We start from the raw sequence: 23155 nt of genomic DNA, 5'->3' as shown, positions 1-23155 counted from the left end.
TTAGAAGTGGAAGACGCACGACGCGCGGTAAGATGGAGAGAGATTAGAAAAGATAGCGATGGCGATGGAACTTCTAGATGAGTTCCCCCGGGAGAAAATAATTTGCGGGTGACCAACCAACCAGTGCTGTCTGCGGTCTTCGTACAATCTCGAAGAGAGAAAGAGAGAATAGGGAATGTACGCGGATGATCACGGACGAACGAGAGACAGGGGATAGATGGAAGGGAAAAGAATATTGTGGTCGACGTTCGTAGATGAGAGTGAATGGGGTGGCGGTAACGGAGGAAATGCAAAGACGCAGAAGGAGATGAAGACGAACAGGAGAACCGCGGGCCAGGCCTCGACCTCGGGGTTTATTAACTCCGGATAACGTTATATAGCGCTTTGTGGGTCCGCGAGCGCATCTAACGCATACTCTGACACGCGTGAGCTGCAAAATTCTGTGGCGTAAGATCCGCTCATTGTGCTGGCGGAGGACTATCTCGTTTAACGTCGACCAAAGAAAGCTTCTAAGTACAGTTCCAAGCTCGGCAATCTCAAAGAGATTATAAGACGAATAAATTTAACGGGACGAATAAATTTTGTCATATATAATATCGAGTAGAATATAAGAATGCGCAATCTCTAATTATATTCTTAGAATCGATCTTGTAAGTATTATAGATTACATCGTGAAGAATTTATTTTCCCTAAATAGGTAGTCATCTACTTCAAAATTTATGCGATTTAATGATTCGGCTATATCTTGGAAAAATTCGTGAAATCCCGTTAATGTGAGATAGGATCATAAGATGCCCCTCCTCTCTTTTCTTTGCACCATACATCTCTTGGATTTCCGGGCATGAACCATTCGGTTACACGAGCTCGGAACGAATTATTAACGGCGTTGGTTCGTTCAAGCGCCTCTGCGGTTGCGTTCATCCCTGACTTTGCTGAGAAAGGATGATGAAGGATATATTTCATGTAAGTCGGTGATATTTGAAAAATCTGCTACAAGAAGCTCATGGAGCGAAACGGGAGAGCGAGATCACGACCGGTAAGCGGAAACGGGAAGGTCGATCGAATTGATCGTGCTAACGAACGTTGTGATAAACGGAAGCGTATTATGTGAACGACACGGAGACGTAACGCGGTGCAGGACTACCACGGTCACGGACGCGCGATAGATATAATGTGTAAAGAAATATAACGAACTACTTATATCGGACTGTAGGAATTGAGCGGATAATACAAACCATTTCACGGCTTCTAGAGCATGATTGCGTGGATATTAACCGGAGCTGCGCTCATGCACGACCGTGTACACGCAACCGTGGGATTTCGCGTTATTACGCGAGCTAGACGCATTTAGATATTCCCTCGTGTCTCGTGGTGCTTCCGTATAGCACATAGCAGCAAACACGCGCTAACGCACACACGTAGGCGCAACGTAGTACTCGCGAGTACTCGCAAATATATCCTCGCAAAGTACAGGGCCGCGTTTGCATTCACATGTAAATAGTCGTGCAAACAACGCGCGCGCGCGGCAGAGGAATAATAGTGTCAGCGTGGATGGTAGCAGAAAAGGGCTCGTGCGAGCATCACTCGCACCGGACTGTACAAGAAATGCATTCCAGCATAAAGCATGCTGTAAGTTCCTCAGATAATTATCTTGCTTTCGAAGGACAGATATAGACAAAGACAGAGACAAGAGAGAGAGAAAGAGAAAAAGGAGAGCTCGGCCAACCCCGGAACTTTCTGTTTGCACGCGTAACACCGTTAAATCCTGTACGCAGTAAATGCACAGCACGATCCTGCCTCTATCTCTCTAGAGTCTGTCGTGCACGTACGAGCACGTTTCGCGCATTTCGTCCAGAGGCGATCTCAATGCGGCGCGTTGAATGTCGTCCCAATGTAGAATACCACTGGTCTCGCGTACCGTCTTTTCAGAAATTACTTCGTACGTTGATTTATGCACATCGAGTCCGAAATCACGCGAACGCAACGGTATCTCCCTCTTTTTGCTTGCAATCAGCCTCTTGTTATGGTACTCGGTTCTCGTTGGATATACGGTAATTCGTTGTATCCAAGAATGTACAAGATACGTTCAAGATGCATCGTCCTCGTTGAGTTCAGGGTTCTTCGAGGGTATCACTTACATAAGAAGCTCGCGGGGTTAACAGAGTTGGCAAAAGCACAGAATCTCGCATAATGCGTAATACGTAAGAAAATGAATCAATTAAAATCTTTCAGTTTCTTTCTTCCATGAAATAAAAGACTAATTGGTCGATTTCTTTATGTCTTATCGCGTTATGCAAGAATCTGTGTGCTTCTACTCTTATAGGCTTCTTCCTACAGTAAATCATTACCTAAGTTGTAAGTCTTAAGCTGAAAGAAATTAACCAATCATAGTCGAATGTAAAAGAATAATCGTCTATGATTGATCAATTTCTTACGTTTAAGATTTGCAGTTTACGTAATGATTTATTGTAGAAAGCCTGTAAGTCACAGAAAAGACACGTTTCTCGGGTGTTTCGATTCTTTTTCCCATAAGAAGATGATGAAAGGATATCTCAGGCAAGAATAGAGCGACAAAGATTTTCGTCAATGTCAGCGTTAGACACACTTAGATCGATTTCGACGTGTCAAGGAAATTGACACGCTGTTCTGAGAATATACGTATTTTTTAGTCGCGCTGAGTTTCTTTACTGTGTCCGCAGGAATGTGTCATGTCATACTGTCAGTTTCGGGCTAACGTATCGACCATGCAAACTTGTCTTTCAAAATTCGAATCCGATACAATGTTGTAAGTTACAAATTCTTTTGACTTAGTAACACGACGTTAACAGGTGATTGCTATGATCAGAAAATATTCGGCAACCTTTTTGCTCTCAAATAATATCAATATCTGAACAAATAAACAAGTCCCAGTTTTTTTTGTAAGTCGACTTTTGTAAGTCTCGTAAGTAGATGCCTGTCTGTAGCTTCGAACCGACCATTACATTAGCACACGAAAAACAATAGAGAAGAGAACTCTGTATCTTGCAGCGGGAAGAGGCAGTCTCCTCACTCACGTGCGAAGGGCCCTCGCAACTAATTTCACTTTCAAAAGTGCCTACCTCGCGCGTTCTCATTATTTATCTGCAATTAAGAATCTCAAGGGGCGTCGGCGCTCTGCCACGCCGACGTACCCTCTCCTGTCCCACTACTGTCTGCTCCGCTCCACCTCCCGCTCCTCCGCTTTCAGTCACTTCTGCATACACCGACCGGGCACTGAAGAAGAGAGGATCCTCACTGTTCGGGTGGTCTCGCACCGGCCCCTCAGCTTCATCACAGACAGCGCCGCGGCAGACTCGCGGCTCCCGATGACGCTCTCCTTTCCTCTCTCTCTCTCTCTCTCTCTCTCTCTCTCTCTCTCTCTCTCTCTCTCTCTCTCTCTCTCTCTCTCTCTCTCTCTCTCTCTCTCTCTCTCTTTCTGATCTCTCTTTTTCTTTCTGTCTATCTCAGGCCTCCGCTCTCCCGCAACTCTCTCTCCTCTCTCCTTTGTCTCTCTTCTCTCCTTTGTCTCTCTGCTCTCTTCCTCTCTTTTTCTCTTCATCGCCACCGCGCTCCCTGTTCTTTCTCTCGCGAGCCGCTCACCTCGCTTAACGTCAAAAAACATCGCGATTTTATCATCCCTTTCAATTAACTTAACAATATGCCAGATACACAACAAGAGATAGCCAATAATTCCGCAGCCGTAAACGCGACCGATGGGGACCGACGGGGCAGTGCGGCTGCCGGCAAAGTTTCGTTCTGAGGCCGAACGAAACGAAGTGGAGGCGAGCCGGAGCGACGCCGTGCCCGAAGAGAACCAGCGAAACGCGCATAACACACTGCCTCTCGAACGAGTGACGATGCCTTGGCATTGAAACGGGTCTACTTTTCGGCGCGCGTAATCCCGATCGTAATGTCGTGGCCATTATGCTCGGCGATCCTTTCTGTCCCTTCTGCTTCATTTCCTTTTCTCTCTCTTTCTCTCTCCCTCTCTGTCTTTCTTTTTGGCCTCTTCTTTCGCATCTCGATACGTCGCGGAATTTGCCACCGCACAGTCGATAAGATTCTCTTGCATATTAGAGTAGGTACTTACTCGACCATACAATGTTGGCTATCAAAGAGAAGACGGTAGCCCTTTTTTTTTATTTTCACCACCGCTTCTCTCGCTGTCCGTCGTACGTCCGCCTACACGTATATGATACTTGCTCTCTTTTCTCACATGTGTGTATCTCGAAAGATATCCCGAAAAGTTGTACGATGACAAATGACCACTTTCAAGTAAGCCATCTATATTATCTCGTGATAAAGTCACGCTCTGAATATTTTTCGGATTATTGTTCATTATATCACTCTGACACTCGCGACTGGCTACCGATCTTACGCATGACTCGCGTGCATTTCAATTTTACGTCCCGGTAGATAATCTTGTTCTCGAGATCGCGCTCGTTATTTACAAGGAAGCTGCTTTTTACCGCTATTTGTTCTTTTGTAGCTCGTTACGCCGTGATGCTTTTTCTTCGCGGTGGTTAAGAAGCTGGTGTAGTGCTCCCGTTGACGAAATACTGCGTCGAGTCAACTGTTTGTTCGTCCTCGCGACGTAATCTCGCGTTGCATTATTTACCGCAACGTCTCACCGGTGCCAACGATCGTCGTGAGTAACGTCGCGCGTATTTTACGCTCGTAAAATACGATTAAAATAAAGCGTTAGATTCCCGAAACCACTTAACGACAAATTCCGGTCGTTGACTTTTGCAACGTCATTATTGCGAAATTGCCTCATTGTGTCGGCTGAGAGGAGCGTAAGAGAGCGCGCTACGGTTTCTGTATTGAAAGTAGGAAGCAAGAACGTCTCTTTCTGTATCTTTTTTTTTTCTTTCTCGACTGTTACCATCGATCAATCACGATTCTTATCTTCCAGCTGTGTCGAGTCGCGAGATCGTATTCGATAACGACGAGAAAAGAATTACGCAAACGCTGCTGTGAACGAAAATGTCTGCCTGAAAAGTTAAATTCGTACGGCCGTCCGTTGCGAAAAAGTTCTCAGACTCTTCCACGGCGCGACAATGTAACGAGGACCTTTATCGCTTCGATGATTAATCCAGAAGTGCCGCGAGATCGGTTGTGCGGTTAACGGAGCACGATCGTGGCGGAACCATGTTAAAACGCGCTTTTTACCCCCCGCGGTAACCGAAACGCCTCTCCCGTGTCCATTGAGATCAGCACAGTCATCGTCATCGTCTTCATCGCCCTCCTCTCTTCCTCCTCTTCTTTCTCCTTCTCCATTTTCGTCCTCTTCCGCTTCGTTATTGACACTAACGCCGATAGATTACGTGACGATGTCAATTTACCTCTCTCCTCACCTACATTTTCCTCATCTCTTCTCATCATTTTTATTCATCCTTGAAAAATTCCTAGAGAACACTTGAGACTCCATTTTAATCATCCCCTCTCCCCTCTCCTCTGGAATCTTTATAAATTTAAAGTAGTGAATAATTACTGACTATCAGTTTAAAGTATGTCACTGGATAATCAATAAAATTCAACTGAAAAAGAAAGGAAATTTAAGTATAATTAAAATATCGATATTTGCACATCAGTTTCAATACCACATCGAATTTATACACTAAAGCGAGGTTACCTAGGGGTTCCACGTTTCATTGATTTTTTAATCACTATTTCACTATGTTCACTGATTACCAGTGACATACTTGAGATTAATAATCGGTGATTATCCGTTGATTTAGAGAAAAGATATTACAGGGAGAGACTGTGAACACACAGAGTAGCGGCAGTCTATAAAAGTCGGGAAAGGAATCCACATTTGTTCAACTGCAACGTGCAATGGAGTTGAGAATGGTCTATGGATCATTTCAAGGACGCGGTGAGACCCGTAGAAGTATCGTTGCGCGTTTGAAATTCCTTCGACCCACCTCGAGGACTCGGGTTCAAGTAATTGCCGTCTTGTTCAGTTCACCGAATGCCTCTAACGGTTACTCGTGTCGGAGATTCGCATGGTCAGACACGGCGGCACGGCGTTCAAGTATCTATACATCGCATATCGTTAGGAGAACGCGCATGGCCGATTCGAAGGATTAAAGAACTAGCTAAAATGAAAGCGGGAATTAGATTCCGGTAAGCAAGATTCACTTACTGCGGGGCTTCCACCTTGCTTAACCATCCTCGTTGTCGTCTACTTCTTGTTCTTCTTGCTCTACGCTTCTCTATGCTTCTCATTATCATGCTGCCGAAATGTAATGGGTAACGGTCTATAAAAAGCGGAGAGAGTGATGAGAGACTGAAGAGAGCCGCTTTCGGGATGATATGACGCGAAAAGAAGAGAGGTCGGGACGATGGAAACGTCAGCGAATATAATAATTATTTACAGCTTTTAAGATGTCTAATGAAGTCGTCTGAGCATAGTGTAGATTTCGTTTGAAGAAGGAAACTACTTGAAATTCCACGACAGCCATATCTTTCTTTTTTTTTTTCTAAGCAAATAGCTCGAAGTTCAAAGTGTCTTAACGAGCTATTGATTTAATGGCAGCTCATTAAAATTATAATAAACTGGTTACCTGAGCTTGATCTAACGATGTAGAAAATAAAATTGACAGTAAATCTTTTCGTCCTGCTGGTCGTGATGTTTACATGTCCACGAAGAAAAGCAGCGCGACGAGCGATTACTTTGTATAGAATCGATTAATCGGTTTTGTTTTCAAAACGCGACAATATTCTCTTTAATAGTGCAACCTTGTAACTTATCGAGTATACGCTTCTCATTTATACGTCTATTTTATTACCTTTAGCGTGTAACTGGTTTCGAAGAATTAATGCCTCTAATTTATATTATATTTTTCAGAACTTGTTATTACTTTTATGCCGCTTTACTTTGCAACAAATTTAAAGTTAATTCCATTTATAAGGCGAAAAATTAATTGTGAATTTCATATCATTATAACGCGTATAATTGTTTCATCAATCATGCGTTCGTGCGACAAAAATATCTTGGATATAATTAGCGCACAAAGATAAGTAAATACAATATTTCCAAGCGATTGCGCCACGTCATCTCGCTACATTGCACTCTGGGATTCAAAAGATATTTTCTAGCGATCGCGAAAAGCCAGTATCTCGCAGAGGATGATCACGAGCGAGAGTATCTCGGTGATGCACTCACGTCGCCCATCATCCTCGTCTACCCCGTAACCGTATCGTATCCGTACCGTATCGTTCGGTCGGGCCATTACGCCAGTACGTGGTCTATAAGCTATGGGGAGCACAGAAAGTTACGGCGCGGCGTGTGCGATCGCACGGCGAGAAAACCCCCGTGGACCGGCCGGCGGATCGGCCTGTTGTCCGCTCGTAACTCGAGGTAATTAGAATCAGAAGTACCTACCCTACACCCTTCCTCCACCGGCCGTTGGTCCGTCCGTTGGTCCGTCCGTCCATCCTCTATCCGCTCCCGTCTTCCCTCATGCGTCCCTTCGCCCTGCTTCTTGCCCTTTCTCTTGTTCTTATTCCACCTTTTGCCTCAGTGCCTCGTGTATTCTGTCGGCCGTCGTCTCGTCGCCCCATGTGGTGCGTTTGCATATACACGCACGTGCGTAAGCGATGCGCGAGGCAGCTCGCCTGCGCAGCGCGTAGACGTGCGCGTGCGATTCTTCCTTTCTCCCTTTTCCCTTCACCGGAAACCGTCCATCTCTTAAGTTTCTACCTTCTCGCTCTGTGATTTCAGAGTCTCTCTCTCTCTCTCTCTCTCTCTCTTTTGCTACGGTGCATGGAATTCCTTGTCTGATGAGACACGAGTATTCCTGTATTATTAACACGTTAAAACAGCAATTGTACACTCGCTTGAACGACAATTAAATTTAACTAACTTACGTTCTAAGCAAGTCTGAAAATCTAATGAAATTATTAAAATTATAATTGGGATCTTCAAAATAACTACATTTTCTTCTAAATGTTGTTTATGCAACTGTAAAGAGTTAGAATGTTTTTTTTATTAGCGAATAAGTGTTTAGTATTCTAGAGAGGCATATAGTTGCGACTTATATAGTAAATTTGCAAAGCTGCAACTTATGCAATTTCTCTTTTTTTTCTTTTTTATCTTTTAGCCTTGGTTTTCTAATGATTTTGTTTTCTTTTTAGTTCTTCCTCAACATGCGAGTCCTAGCGGATTTGTCTCGCTTCACGTATACGAGGAACGAATGATTACTTCGTGATTGCGATTATTATCGATCTTCCGGAAATGCTAGCAAGATCATAGTAATTTCGTAGCTCGGTAGTTTCCTTACGTATCTGGATAGTTTCTTAAAGTCTCGTCTTATATCTTATGTCGTTGCGCGCGAATAATTTTTATGATATCAAACCTTGCATGACAATTTCATTGATGATAAAATATACCTAACCCGTTGCGGTTAGCATCTATGGTCGTACATACATGCGTGCACATACACAATTGATATTATTAAATTTCTGACGAAAATGATGTTGTCGGACAGGTTCATTGAAAAAACTCGTCGGACGAGTAATTCAAGAAGTAAAAGTTTTTAACGTCCTCGGCGAATCGATTCTATGCACTCTTTCCTTACATCTATTCTCACATCCGTCCTACATCTTGACGGATGAAGAATAAATTGCAACAAAGCCGAGTTAATTAGGGTACGACGTCGCTAATGAAGTCGACATTATCTGTACTACGTTCTCATTAATTCGAGCAATTCGTATCGCGTAAGGCGATAACGGAATGATTAGTTGCTTTCTACGTTTGATAAATAGCATCGAGAAAGAGATCGCAAAGTGTCGACCGATTGTTGTTACGACGAAAGAACTGACGAGATCGAAAAACTCGCGCCTTCTCGTGAGTTGAATTAATTAACAGAGACCGTAACGAAATCAAGGCCGCGATATGGTGCGCCCGGGTTTGGGACGAGGACCCGACCGCTTTTTAATAGCCCCCGGGAGTAATGATCGATTACTTCGAGTTGCGTGTTAGGAGGTCCCGCGAGAGGGGTGGGGGAGGAGGGACAACATTGTCGCGCGATTCGCCCAGCAGGCGACTCTGGAACATCAAATGCGGCCGCTCGTCGCCGTCCAAATTATTATTACCGCTCCGCACGGTAACACCCGTGAACCCGCAGGTGTAAAAGTCGGGTTCCGCGTGTGCGTGTCCGGCCGGCGGCACACGCACTCTCACGCATTCACGGATTCTTTGTAGCGATAGCGTGTAAAAGCACGCTCGCGCGTGAAAGGGCTTCTAAGAGAGCTAATGCGGTCTCTTTTCGGCTGTGTAATCAGACGTACGGATTGGGGACTGGCGGGTGGAAGAGGTGGCATTAAGAAATGGCGAGAAATAAAAATTAGGCCCATTTGCTGACCGTTGGTATTCCCCCGGAGGTCGCCCAGGGACGAATGCCGGCGCGATTTCGGCCCGGTCATTATGTAACATTGGAACACAGAGTTGTTGGAGAAATTTATGCATACGTGTATACACACAATCTTACCCCGTGCATCGTTTATCACTTATGTTAAATCTGACGTGGCGCGTCTTTCAAAATGGTCTCGCCAAATGTTTTTCAATGTGTCGGGTCTCGCTATAATAAATGGGATAAAAAACGATGTTACGAATCACTCGAAAGAAATCAATCGAGAGATGATCAACACTGTAAATCAATATATCAGTATATCAGTAGTATAGCGGAAGATTGGTAGCGACTAAGTCTCATTTTAATGTGGCATACTCACTGCCACGACTCTCGTCGAGATATGTTTGTGATGCAACGATGCTTCTTTGTAAACCTGTATGCTATGTTGTGTCAGTATTCCATCATCTAGCCGATTATAAGGTCGGTCTTAGAATAGATCCACCTTTTGGGTATATCATCAAGATGTGGAATCTCTTCGTATTTTCTCTCTCTCTCTCTCTCTCTCTCTCTCTCTCTCTCTCTCTCTCTCTCTTTCAACTAGCAAGAAGGAAGAAGTGGAGAAGGTGCGCCATTGTCGAATCGAAGGCCAGGAGAGGTCGTCGAACGGCCGTCGTTCCCAGGTGTAGGTGGTTGAGAGAAGGCCAGACAAATTACCCCCGACTTAATACGACAATGTGCCATCAACTTTGGCCTACACACTGACAGTTACTATTTCATACTCCTCCTTCTACCTTCATCCGTGTCTCCGCCGCTCGCATCAGGCCTCATCGTCTTCCGATTCTAACCACCCGCCGTGTCGTTATGCCACGTGCACGGTGGGCCAAGAGAGCAAGATCGAGAGCGGTACAACTTGATACACGCCAACACGTTAGATTGCGGGGGAAGTTTCTTTGAATTTCACTATGCGGGGATTCTTCGATTTAGATTTTAATTCGGGTTTGGTGGAATCTCTTAATTAATTCTTATTTTATTGCAAATCTATCTCAATCAATAATTTAATTCTGTTTCATAAAATTTATATACCTATATCTCCATTAATACATATTAATTTTGATTGATTTCATCGTGTGTGGAATTCATAATCCTCTTGATACATTGTAATTCTTGATATATTGTAGTTTTTCTCTCTAACTACATTTCGTGGACTCACGTGTCATGTGATTCGTAAAAAAGGTCTGAAGGCGACCCAGATAATGTAGATCATTCAACGTTGATGTGCCGTAATTAAATAACAATTAGCGAGAATGAATAATCGTCCGAGAAGCGTAGGTATGCGAGCGGCACACCTGTAACTGCCCTTGATGTATGGTTCTATAAACGCGCATTGTGGCCGAGACGAAATTGATCCCGGAGCTAAGAGACGAGCGGGGAACCTCTCGTGCGATGAAAAGTTGGTTCGACCTGGCGACCTTACCTACCTACTTACCTACCTATCTACCTACCTATCTATCTACCTACCTGTCGGTGAATGCCAGTCGTATCGGTGGACGATCCGGTTGTTTCGCGAGGAATTCGACAAAAGCGCTAATGAAGATACCCACGGTAAAAGCAATGAATACGAAATGAGATGCTCTTAGAAAAGCCTCAGTACAATGAACCGCGGCCACGAAAAGAGTCAAAGACCCTGAAGGGAAAGAGCGCTCATACACGAGGTGTAGTCACTGGACACTTAAACGTCTTTCTCTCTGCATCTCACTCTTTCCACCTTCCCTGCATCCCTCCTCCCGCCATCGTGATCCTTTTCGCGCTCGTTCTCCATTTTCGGACGCGTGAGAGATATCTCCGAATCATTAACGGCAATTAAAACATTGATCAAGTGGGACGGAACCCCGCGATGTAACGGAGGGACGTACCCAGCCGAACGTGAAAAGAGTTCCGTGAGGTCCCAGAGGGTGAGCGAACTTGGGAGGAGAGAGGAAAGGACCTCATGCGGCGAGAGCATATTACTTCGCAGGAGGCTACGTGGGCCCATCTTCTTCTTCTTCTTCTTCTTCTTCTTCTTTTTCTTCTTCTTCTTCTTCTTCTTCTTCCTCCTTTCTCCCTCTTTCTTTTTCGCGCCCTTATATATTTCTCTCTTCTTTCTCTCTCTCATTCGCTCTCTACAAGCTTCTATGGGTGCCTTGCTCGTTGCAGTGTCTCTCAACATGTCTCTCGTGTAATGTAACTGCGTGTATATCACAAATAGGACTTTTCCACATGGTTAGAGTACCTCAATGATTATCGTTGAAGCAATTTCTCTGTTAGGCAATCTCATATAGATATAACGTGTATATTTAATTGGTATCAGCACGGGTATACGCGTTCTTAAACGAGGTCAATTAATACGCCCGTGAATAGTTGATTACGCAATCTAGTGTAAATTCACTATTTCCGGGTCACAAGCTACTCGCAACCATGATTTAAGTAATGTTTAAACGACCGATCTTTTTTTGCGTTATCTCGCTCCCGCTGTGTTCCGATTCGCTTGATTGGATAGTGAGAGTTTAAACGCCAATCATGCGTGATTTGTATCGTACGTAACTCGGCAATTAAATTGATTCAATCTGTAACGCAAATATAATGTGGACAATTAAAAATCTGCAAAGGAAAACGTAAATCACATTGAACACGGTTCAAATAATTATATTATTATATATAATTTAAGGGTTAGTTTTGTTATTCCTAATCTAATCAAGTTTAACTAAAAATGTTTGGAATCTTATTTAGATAAAGATATTTTTTTCTTTTTGTTCTTCTCGATACATTTCTTTTTTTGTTTAGAACATCGTATCGCGATATAAACGACCGGTATGTATCGAGCAGATTACTATCGTAGGTAAGATTGAGAGCTCGCAGCTGCATGCAGCAGTCCGTATCCGGATGATGTGGGAATACCGTGCTATCGTACGATATATTCCCGTAAAACGGAGATAGCTGCGCGAGCGGGAAACTCGATCCAGAAACCCGCTCGTTCCTATTTCTTCGTCGATGTGTATCCATGAAGAAAAGGAAGAGCCGGGAAAGAATCTCATCGGAGCTGGCAGCCATACTCGAATACTCGAATATATAATATAGTATCGGTGTGGGCACTTCTAACCTTATTGCCCTCTTCTCTTCTCCCCTCAGCAATCGATGTATAAACGCCGTTAAACAATTCCGTCGGTAAGTGGTCAAGCTCGCTATATGAGAACACCTTGTAAGGTACGTGAGGCTGGTAAGCATCTAAGAGATTATAGGGCCAATATCCATAATCGATTCTTATATTTAGGACTGTTTTAAGTATAGTCGTAAGATGTTATGAATTAATTAGAGAACTACATTAGTATCTTAAGACAATACTTAAAGTCTTAAAGTAAGAACGTATTATGAATATTGACCTAGATAACATGAGAGAGAAAGAGAGAGAGAGAAAATAAAAGAGAAAGAAAGAGAGGGGACAGTGTTATGTGAAAATCGCAGAAGGGTTGATGAACGAAGAGGTTGGGTTCGAGAGAGGGTGAGTGTGGGCAACCGTATTGTCATTTCTCAAACAGTGTCGCCGCGTTCATGAACTCAGTTGTCTGAGTCCTTCTCTATTCCTCGTATTCCTCTTCTTCCTCGTTTACCTTCGGTGTTCTTTTCCAGTGGCGTTCATTGCTTCTCTCTATTCCGGACGGAGTCGCCTACCGTGTCCCGTGCCGCGCGGCTATTTATTTAATATTGTCACCCGTCAAGCGGAAGAGAAAGAGAGAAGGAGGGATTATGAGAAAGAAGTTCCAGTAGTCTCGTTGACGACCTCGTCGCTAGAGATCAATGATTCAGCTCGCTGCTGTGACGATGTCGACTGATAAGCCACGACATAGGCCGAAAGGAAATGCAAAGGGTACGCGAGAAAGTAGGGCTTCCTTTAGTCTTCGTCTTTCATGATGGATTATCGGTTATAGAATCACGAGAAACAGGATGATCGTGCGATGATGAGCGTGCTAATGTCAAGTAACACGTCATTTAATCGGCGATAGTCGATTAACGACAATTACCGGTAATTAACGATTCGGCATAGCCATTGATTTTTGACTAGTCGACCTCCGATTTTAAAAGAAATTGATCATTGTGATTATGACAGAAGCGCTCGATGATGTGTACTTAATTGAACGTGACCGCAAGGCTGTCCATTTGGATCGTTTCGTGCCGCTCCTAACAAAGTGCTCGTTCTCACGTTCTACGGAGGCATATAAATGGTAGAAGGGAGGGAAAGGTACGGCACATGTGCGTTAAAGGAATTTAAATTGGCATCTGCTGAATAAAGAGCCCGAAATTACTGCAAAAGTCTCCGATCCTCGCCCACGCGCGTTTATTACCGAACTTCGCTTCTCTCTCTTCCCTTTCCCATTCTTTTCTCCTCTCGCGTTTTGTTCTCCTCTCTTCTTCGGCGCCAGGGTGAGGGCGATTTAGGTTAAATTCGTGAGGCAGGCAACCCTCTTATTTACTTTACCGGTTCGCGAAGATCGCGCGTACTCGATAAAATTCGGCTTCGAGAGAATATTGTCTTCTCAGTCTTCCTCTTCCTCCTTGATTCAGACTCCTTTTCACCTCGCACGGGATAATGATGAATTTCAGTATTAATAACTATTCCGATCTGAAATCGATTATTTGAATTGGTTTACGTCTTGCGGTACTGCCTTCCTGTTTCATTGATCTCTACTCTTAAGAAAATTGACGTATAATATAGAACGAATATAACGGTACTTAAATGTCGATGAAAATCTGGTATATTACATATACTATACTGGCAATATAAAAGGAGATCCATGAATTGTTCGAAGATGCGTTGTTCACCATGCAATTTCTATAATACAGTTTCATAGAATAAGGAAATAAGAGAAATAATTTTCTATTGCATAGTCGCTGCACAGTATAATTAGACTACATTAAAACGAATAAAAAATTTCTGATTCAAGATAGATTTACTCAACCGGAACAATACACATATAATTATGCTAATTAACGTTACACTATAATAAGCGTTGAATACGTAACAGTAATAATAATTAAGTATTAGCGTCGTATGAATTATAATTTGCATAAATTACAAATGACACAGACATTACACGGTAGTTAACATAAAAGAGTAAATATACCAACGCCTAATAAAATTATTGAAACTACTTGATTAGCGATAATTATTTTACAATACAACAGTGTTGCGGTGTATTATCAAATCAACCGCTGTGTACGCGTTGTACTAAGTCTTTATAAAAAATTTACGTAACCAGGCAGCGGATGAGAGAAGTAGTGAATTTCCTGATTAATGCGGGCTCGCGTACCGATGTAACTTAAATGTAAATTCTTTCCTGAGCGCGAAAGATCGTCGAATTCAACGTTGGTGCGAACACCTGCACGCGAAACGAGCTCGTTGCCCGAAACGAGCAACGCGGAACCGCGAGAATTTCGCCGTTCGTTCCATGAGACTCAGGATCGGTCCAGAGTTCGGCGCGTTCGTTGGATATCCCGAATCCCGCGTTCTTCGGCACCTTGTCTTCTGGCCGGCCACGCCATCGGTGCCTTTTGCGCGAGCAAGAGGGATTTTCGGGCACTTCGTATCTGATTATTTACCGGGGACGGACGATCTTGATACCCGCCGCTCGCTCGGCTAAATGCCACGGGGGAATAAAACATTGTTTGCCGATAGGAACCGCGTGGACGCGGACGCGGACGCGAATGCAGCCGCTGTACCTCAATTCTCGAACTGCGTGATATACAATGCCGTACAGACATCGTTATTTATGCACCTTCATGGCGGCTTCCTTGCGCTTCTCCTTGCCCACTCGGTCTGTTGACCGTTTCAGCGCGATCGATGAGTCAGGCTACGTAAAACGAACGCGCACGTCTCCTAAATTTTGGCGTTCTTCCCTCCTTTCTGGCGAATGTACCAACGATGGTACTCGTCGAAATTCACCGTACCGCAAAGTCCACATCTTTGCTGCATGCTTTCGTTTGATATCGCAAGAATATCAATGGTTTCTAACGCAACGTGAGTAATACTGAACGTTGGCATTCCGCGTTTACTTGTACTTCGAAGAAGCGTTTTGAATCGTATATAATAATACAAAGCAGTAATATTCAGGAAATATAGCTAATATACTGTCTAAATTTTTTGGAGTGGAATTTCACTCTAAAGAGTGAAAAAATTAAGCCAGTCTTGAAAAAGAATTGCTTTATTTTCAGTCTTCAAAGATGACTTTACACGTCAATAATATTGTTAGTATTAACAAATATACTGATAATATTACTGATTGTGTGGTTAATATTGATGGATTGATGTAGAATACTGACAGTGATTTGGATTTTGATTCTCGAGCATCAGATAGATAAAACTAAAGCGAAATGTATTGTCAATAATACTGATCGTGTTGTAAAAATATTAGACATATCGATGCACACTGATAGTATTATTCAATATCACTGATCAGTATTATCGATCGTGTTAGGATTACCTTAAGAGTGAGATTTTACTCTTCAGAGTGACAATGCACTCTAAAAATTTTAGAAAGTATATAGTTAGCTCTTTCTTTCATTTTTTTGAAAGTTGACAGCAATGATGAAAAGGAATGGATGGTAGTTCTGCAAAGTTTATTTTATGAAGTAATAATATGCGAAAATTGCAACTAAGCATAGTTATTTCTTTTTTTTCTTCGATGAGAGTCGAGAGTTCTTCGACGAAACGATAACGAAAAAGAATGATAATTCTGCAGAATGTTACATCATTCAGAGTTTATTATTTTCTATGGTTAATCAAAACCGACGTTCCTCTCACAAAATTAACGTATGTACAATTCGGCATGATTCCCCGAGGCGGAATTCGTCGACATTCGTGGACGCGTCGTGGAATGCACGCCCCTCGTCGTTGAGAATCGAATCCTTCCTCCTGCGAGAGAGAACCAAGTATCAACGTGGTATTTTACAGGGTCCGAAGTGCGCTTTAAAGGATTGTGGTCGGTACTCGAGTGACTTACGAGGAGCGTTTCACTCGATACGAAATACATTCCGCTTGAAGCATGTTAGGGGAGGAAGATTTATTGGATACGAAAGACGTTGCGGCGAACGAATGGCTCAGTATTAAATTTTAAGGAAGCATAATTAGTATCATGGTATTCGGTATGTTCCGCTATCGGTATGGCGCACATCTCGTGCGATAAAACTTTGAGTGGCCTTTTGTAATACAGACCATAATGGCCACGCATTACACACCAACTTGCGGCATATTATCGCATATATCGTGTTATACATACACTGTTGCATGAATATCAACGACGATGAAGAAGATACATCAAAATCATAAACGTTTCTCGAAATTATAACTGTATAATAGTCGTTGATTTGTTGTCTAAGCAAAATGTATTACATTATTCATCGTTGATTGATTATGATTTATATTGTTATTTATATTCATTAATAAAATTCTCTCTCTCTCTCTCTCTCTCTCTCTCTCTCTCTCTCTCTCTCTCTTTCCAAAAAATATCAAATAAAATCTAAGAAATAGGCAAATTGTATTTGCAGATATTAATTCGATGGTAGCATCGTTTGACTGTGATGATTTTCGATAACAATTCGCATTAAAAAAGGAATTCGCATCTCGTGAGACAATCTACGTAGGTGGAAAGACGTGAGGCATCCGGTCCTCCCCCTCATTCGTCTCCCTGCCACCAAGGCGCACACTCTCGTCGTTATTGTCACCGGTTGACCTGTTCTCTTTTTCCCTCGACTTCACCTTTCATCGCCGAAAAGGCGGAGGGCCTCGACTGAAATTTCAACCAAACACACTCAGATTTGGCAGTAAAAAAGCGAGCCCGCGCTTCGCTCGCCGGTTTGCAACGTGAGATAAAGACGGCAAGAGCGATTGGCCCGCGCATCGTGTCTTCCCTCCCGATTGATCTTCTCGATCTCGCTCTTTCTTCCTCTTTCTCTCTTCCTCTTTTCTTTTTCTTTCTCTTTTATTTCGGACCTGTTGTAAACGCGAGACGCGGAGCGAAAATCGGAGGGCGAGCAAGAAAGAGAGGCCGGAAGATCGAGGGTTAACATAGCGAGGAAGAAGATGGGAGGAGGATACGAAACTGAAGGAAGAGGCATTTTAGCGAAAGAAAGAGAGAAAGAGAGAGAGAAGGGGGGAGAAGAAAAGGGTCAAATACGATGCGGAGAGTACGTTGAGAGCTGGCGGACCAGGTCTACGGTTAGGGCCCGACCTAAATGCGGGTCGAGGCGCGGGCGGACTGTTGATATCGAATTTATCGGGTGTCGGGTTGCAACCGTTCATGCTCTGTCCTTAAGCACGCATCCACGGCATTTTGCCGGGCCAACGCGCCCGCAGGTTCCCTGGAGACTTGGGATATTCGATTTGCTACGCTCCGAGAACGATGACGCACCGTATAGCATTAGGGATCCGCAGGATCGAGAGATTGCGACTCCCGATTCCGTCGCACGTCCATCAGGAAGGTGTTGACCATTTTGCATAATAGAACGCCCTTAAAACTCTCGCTGCGGTGTTTTCTTTGATCCATGAAATCGCAGTACTCCCGTGTGACAAGGATATTGAAAAATATTTCTTGATATATAACTTTCAAGAATAAAGAAAAATATTTCAGTTAAGAGAAATACACTTATTTCCAATCAAAGTATAGATCTTAGTGCTTAATTACTTTAAAGTGTTTTATATACATATTCAAATTTGCAAATCGCACCGAAATCTTTTTCGATCTTGAAATGTAATCTTGAACAGAACTAGAATAGTAATTAATAAGCACTTAAAAAAAAATAAACTATTGATATTTTGATTGATACTAAATTTTTATAGATACAAAAAACTCGTACATTCGTATCATATACGAAATCATAATTATTTAAAAAATTTTTTTTATATATGAAAAGTCATGATCTTGTATTATACAATAATGCTTTCTGCCACACTGTGCTTTCCATCGCTGTGTTATTACGTTTCCCGTATCCCAATCGAACATTATCGACGCGGGCAATCAAGTTTACGAATGCACGAGCAACATCACGTGTTTCACTGCACGTCTCGAGCACGCAACACTTGGAGTTATCGAGGTTGAGTAGGTTGAGGAGAAGGTCGAGGCACTAGACAGATGTTGATTAGGTGGTGCTCGAGGCATCCTTTCTCCGATCCACCGGCCTCTTCACTCTCTCTTTCTCTCTATCTATCTTCTTGCGCCAGCTAAGTTTCGTTCCTTCTTGTTCTCTTTTTCCTTCGTCTGCCCCTTTCAGCCCTTATATACCATGCTTCGCCGTCAGTCTCGCCGAGTCGCTTCTGTTTTCAGACACGAAGCACGCAATTCTTGTTCGCGTGTGTAACTGGCACTACCACCATCGTCGTCGTCATCGTTGTCGTTTGTTCGTCCGTCTGTCCGTTTGTGAAGTGATTCCTCGCACAGCTGAAACGTCCATGTTCGATAAACGCTCGTTTATCGCATGTACCATGTTGTTATTAATATCAATCGTTAGGGTCATTTTTTCACCCACACCATACCTGCCATCGTCGATGCGATTTGTCAGAGAAATTTTTACCGTACGAGAGAATCATGAAAATTTTTCTTTATAAAATATGATTGTATCCTCATATGTAAAGATTTACACGAAACTTGTTAAATTTCGTTACTAAATGATTTTTATCTATTTGACCAGATACAAAAATATCTATTAATAGAAATATACATATTTTTTCCTGTTAGTTTTCAATGTAAAGAAACGTCATAATATATAATTAGAAACATAAATATAAATTATTAGGATTACTAAAATATAATATTAAATTTTATTTGATATTTATCACTTTTTTTTTATAGCGGAAGCGTTTATCGCAGACGCGACAACGAAGTAGCACATTAATTACACAAGCTGGTCACAGATAATTTGTGTGATGCGTTAAGCAGTTCGAAACTATAAATTACGTTGTCGCTAGGGCCATTACCAATCGAGTCCTTAGCTTATCTGGACGTTAATAGGAACCTGTGGAGTTTCAAGTATGATTAACGACCTCTGCTTAGATGACTTTCAGTAATTTACACATTACAGAGCATGTCTTAATTCGAGACCAGAAATTGTGGATATTCGTTCCGTCCAAATATTATAGACATTATTTTTAATTTTTGATATTGACGCTTCAGCCTACCAAATTAGGTTTCGAAGACATTTTTATGTTCTTCTAAAGAAGCGTATCAGTTTATTCTTTTCATCTATTATTTTTAGTGACACAAATGATAATGAGTGAAACAGTTTTATGACATCTCTTTAACTAATTTGTCGTTTGTTTCCATCAACATTTACGAGTCTCATAGTCTTTGTGACAGGACATCGACGGGTTTGTCAGCTTCGTTGTCGAATATAACCCATACAACATCTTCAAGGAACATTTCGAGAAATAGCCTACGTCCTAAAGATGTTTTCAAGACATTTCTTGGACAAAGTGAATTGTGTGGGTAATAGACAAAGCTGCCAGAAATATCATTTTGCTGAATACGAATCGGCAACGACGGATACGAGCAAAAGCTATCCATGACAGACGACCATTTAGATAAGCATATCATAACTGTCATCCTATGACGAGTATTTCGTGACATACCTACCCTTTTGCTTTTACTGAGAGAGGCCTGCCACGGGCACCGAATTAGAAATGTAGACGGCACGGTGGCGCAAGAGACGAAGAAAGAAATTAAGCGATTCGTATGCGACCCGTGAGGGTACCGTACGCGCATATGGCCATGTTCTAGTCGCGGTGCCCCTTTTACGACCGGTATAGAATAGAGAAAGAGAGAGGAACACGACGAGGACGAGAGAATAAGGACGTGAATGCGGCACCAATGTTGTCTCACCTTTGCTTCTCTTCCTTTAGCGACCCTGACGCGACCGGAAGCGCGCTGTTTGATCGTTACCACAAGACGGGGTTTTACTCTTGTTGGCATTCGTCATACCTCGCGTTTGTACAATGGTTGTATACCTTCGGCGTGCATTCTACTTGACGCATTTGCTCATCGGTGAATTCTAAAACCACCGTGCAGTTCGCTGCGGAATTTTAAATATCCATTTATGATGTGCGCACATATAATGATCGTGCTGAGGTCAGCCGCAGCATCGTAGTCTTTAAAAATAAATCCTGGAGATGTCAGTTTTTCGATGAAGAGATAAGGTATCAAGTCTCGTTATAATATTCTGACCTTTAGGTCATTTCCATTGCACATGCTTGCAATTCTAATGTCATATATATTCTATAAAATTTCAAAATATTTCTTCTCCAAAACTTTTAGAGCAAATCTCATTCTGTGAAGAGTGAAATCTCATTTTTAAAGATTGAAAATTGAGCCATTCTTTCTTTAAGACTGGCTTCATTTTTACTCTTTAGAGTCAGATTTCATTTCAAAGAATTTAGAGTCATATTTTTCTTGAAAATTTTAACTTTACTTTTAAATCAAGAAGTAGCATTGCCTTTAATTAGATGTCGACACAGTATTTCAGTATTTAAAATTATACGTTTATTATTTAATTTTCGCTATCATATTTCCGCGAGAGAAATCGTTTCCTTATTGACAATTTCCTGAATATCTTGCGAACGAGACCGCGATCGGTGAATGCCAATCCATGAACCGGGATTCGAAAGCCCGGAACCCGGGGGCCTCACCGATAAAACGATTGGATAGTCGTAAATTCGTTTTTGCTCGTCTTCTTCCACCGATTTCTTCGTTTCGCATTTTGTGGCGCGATCGGTAATTCTCCCGGCCCACCTCCTCCTCATTCTGTCTCTTCGTTTCCCTTTTTTAACGCTTTTAAACGTGCATCGACTACACGCGAGCTGGATTTCATTGAAAGGTAGGATGCGATCGCGGAGAAGTTCGAGGGATCACGTGGGTTAAAGATGCATCCCTCCGATGAAACCAAACTAGAGACACTTAAGAAGACGCTCCACGAAGTTTATGAGAAGAGATGAAGGGTGACGAAGAGGAATACACGAGAGCGGGAGACGACGATCGTTACAAGGAGGAAATTACATTAGTGTTTTGGACTGTATCGGACTCCTATTAGCAATAAAATTGACCGGTACGAGTAATAGCGGCGTACATTCGTCGAACCAGTTCGTCGGCATGGTTCGCCAGTCGATCAGTCGATCGGTCGATTCGACGTCTCTTAAAGTGCTTGCTCTCAATGCATCACCGATGTTGCATCGATTACCAAGTCAGTGTCACGGCCGCCACGACGGGGTCGGAGTGATCAGACTAGATCGAGAACCGGACGTATCGCATCGTCTGGCGAGTGATCTGTCCAGCGGACGTCCGATTTAACGATCGCACGGTTCGACGCCGATTGGCCGTCGCGTGATTCTCAATGCGGTGTAATCAACACGTCCAGTCGACGAGGCGGAAATTAAGAATGAATCAGAAAGGAAGGTGAGTTATAGACCATACAAAAATATGAAGTGAACATGAGAAAAGATTTACTGAAATTGCCAGTCGCTGTAGGAAATAAAGTTTCTTGCCTTGGTGTTAAGATAAACTCGGGTATTATGACCATACGAAAAAGAGCCATAAGCTATTAATTTCTCTAATTGCTAAATAGAGAATTTTTGTATTCTGAAAGTTTATGGCTTTTACTCGAGTTTACCTTAACATGAAGTCTTACTAGCCTAAATTTCGAATACGCAAGAAGCCAACATCAATCTTCAAAGCATGAATTTTATTGTATATGTAGACTTCATTATTTTTTATGATCTACAAGAGATACTGGCACAAGTTGATTTTATAATTCACTACATAGAATCATATGAGGGATACGAGTTGCTACATTACGTTCGCTTTGAAAGTAAACGTCAAGAGGAACGACCACGAATTTCCGAAAGAAGAAAGATTACATCGGTTGGAGTCAAGGAGCATAAAAGAGAAAACGACGAGAAGGAGGAAGAAGAATGGGAGAGGACAACGAGCGTAGTTTAGGCCGTGCATACATAATATCTGATTCCATATTCGAAAGAGTCAGGAGGATACCCGCGATCGTCCTTGTGTCTTTGGTGAGATAGAGTACATGATTAAGGGAAGGGAGGAAAGGCACGTGAAACGAGCTGAAACAATGAGAGAAACCGACAGAGACACGAAAATCCTACTAATGAGAGCGAGAAGAGGATACGAAGTAGGGATAGCGATTGTTTTGCTGGTGACACGATAATACTTAGCGTAAGTGTATTTAAAGAGGACGTAGCGTTGGATCTAAGAATCTGAACGAAGAAGAGAGGATGCCTGAGGGTGAAAGAGGGAGTCTGTGTTAGTCCATGAGAGGCAAAGCGTGACGAGGACCGCGCGAGGTGCATCTCCGTCCGGATCTTCATTCTCGTCATCATCGAGCCGAAGGAGAAAGGAGGAAGAGAACGAGATAGTGAGAAAGAGTAGAAGAATGAGTAGCTGGTTTTAAAGGAAGATAGAAGGGAGGGAGAGGTAACCAAGAGAGGATCCGGCGACAGCGGCGACGACGACGTGGCGGCGGCGCAACCTATTGTCCTCGTATCCACAGCCTTTTTCAATTCAAATTGAAGCCGCAAAAAAAGCGCAGGGCACGCACACACGCATGCACGTGCGGATATACATGTCGGTGTGCACTCACAATCACGTCAGAGCTGGTCCATCGGCTCTACGTTGCATCCCTCTGTATCATTTCTCTCTCTTTCTCTCTCTCGAGCTATCGCTCGTTTTCGTTCACGTCGCGCGAGA

At 42.8% G+C, this 23155-nt stretch overlaps 1 protein-coding gene and 1 long non-coding RNA gene across 2 annotated transcripts in view; both read left to right on the top strand.

The window, feature by feature from the left end:
• Positions 1-23155, top strand: part of ds (dachsous cadherin-related 1) — a 377057-nt gene that overhangs the window by 96832 nt on the left and 257070 nt on the right. The gene's annotated exons all lie outside the window — the stretch shown is intronic.
• Positions 1-23155, top strand: part of LOC147907441 (uncharacterized) — an 86783-nt gene that overhangs the window by 52428 nt on the left and 11200 nt on the right. The gene's annotated exons all lie outside the window — the stretch shown is intronic.

Source organism: Acromyrmex echinatior, chromosome 14 (genome assembly GCF_024713525.1).
Source record: "Acromyrmex echinatior isolate Ae372 chromosome 14, ASM2471352v2, whole genome shotgun sequence".
Taxonomy (NCBI): Eukaryota; Metazoa; Arthropoda; class Insecta; order Hymenoptera; family Formicidae; genus Acromyrmex; species Acromyrmex echinatior.
The sequence above is the reverse complement of the archived record's forward strand: the minus strand, read 5'-3'. Positions and strand labels throughout refer to the sequence as shown.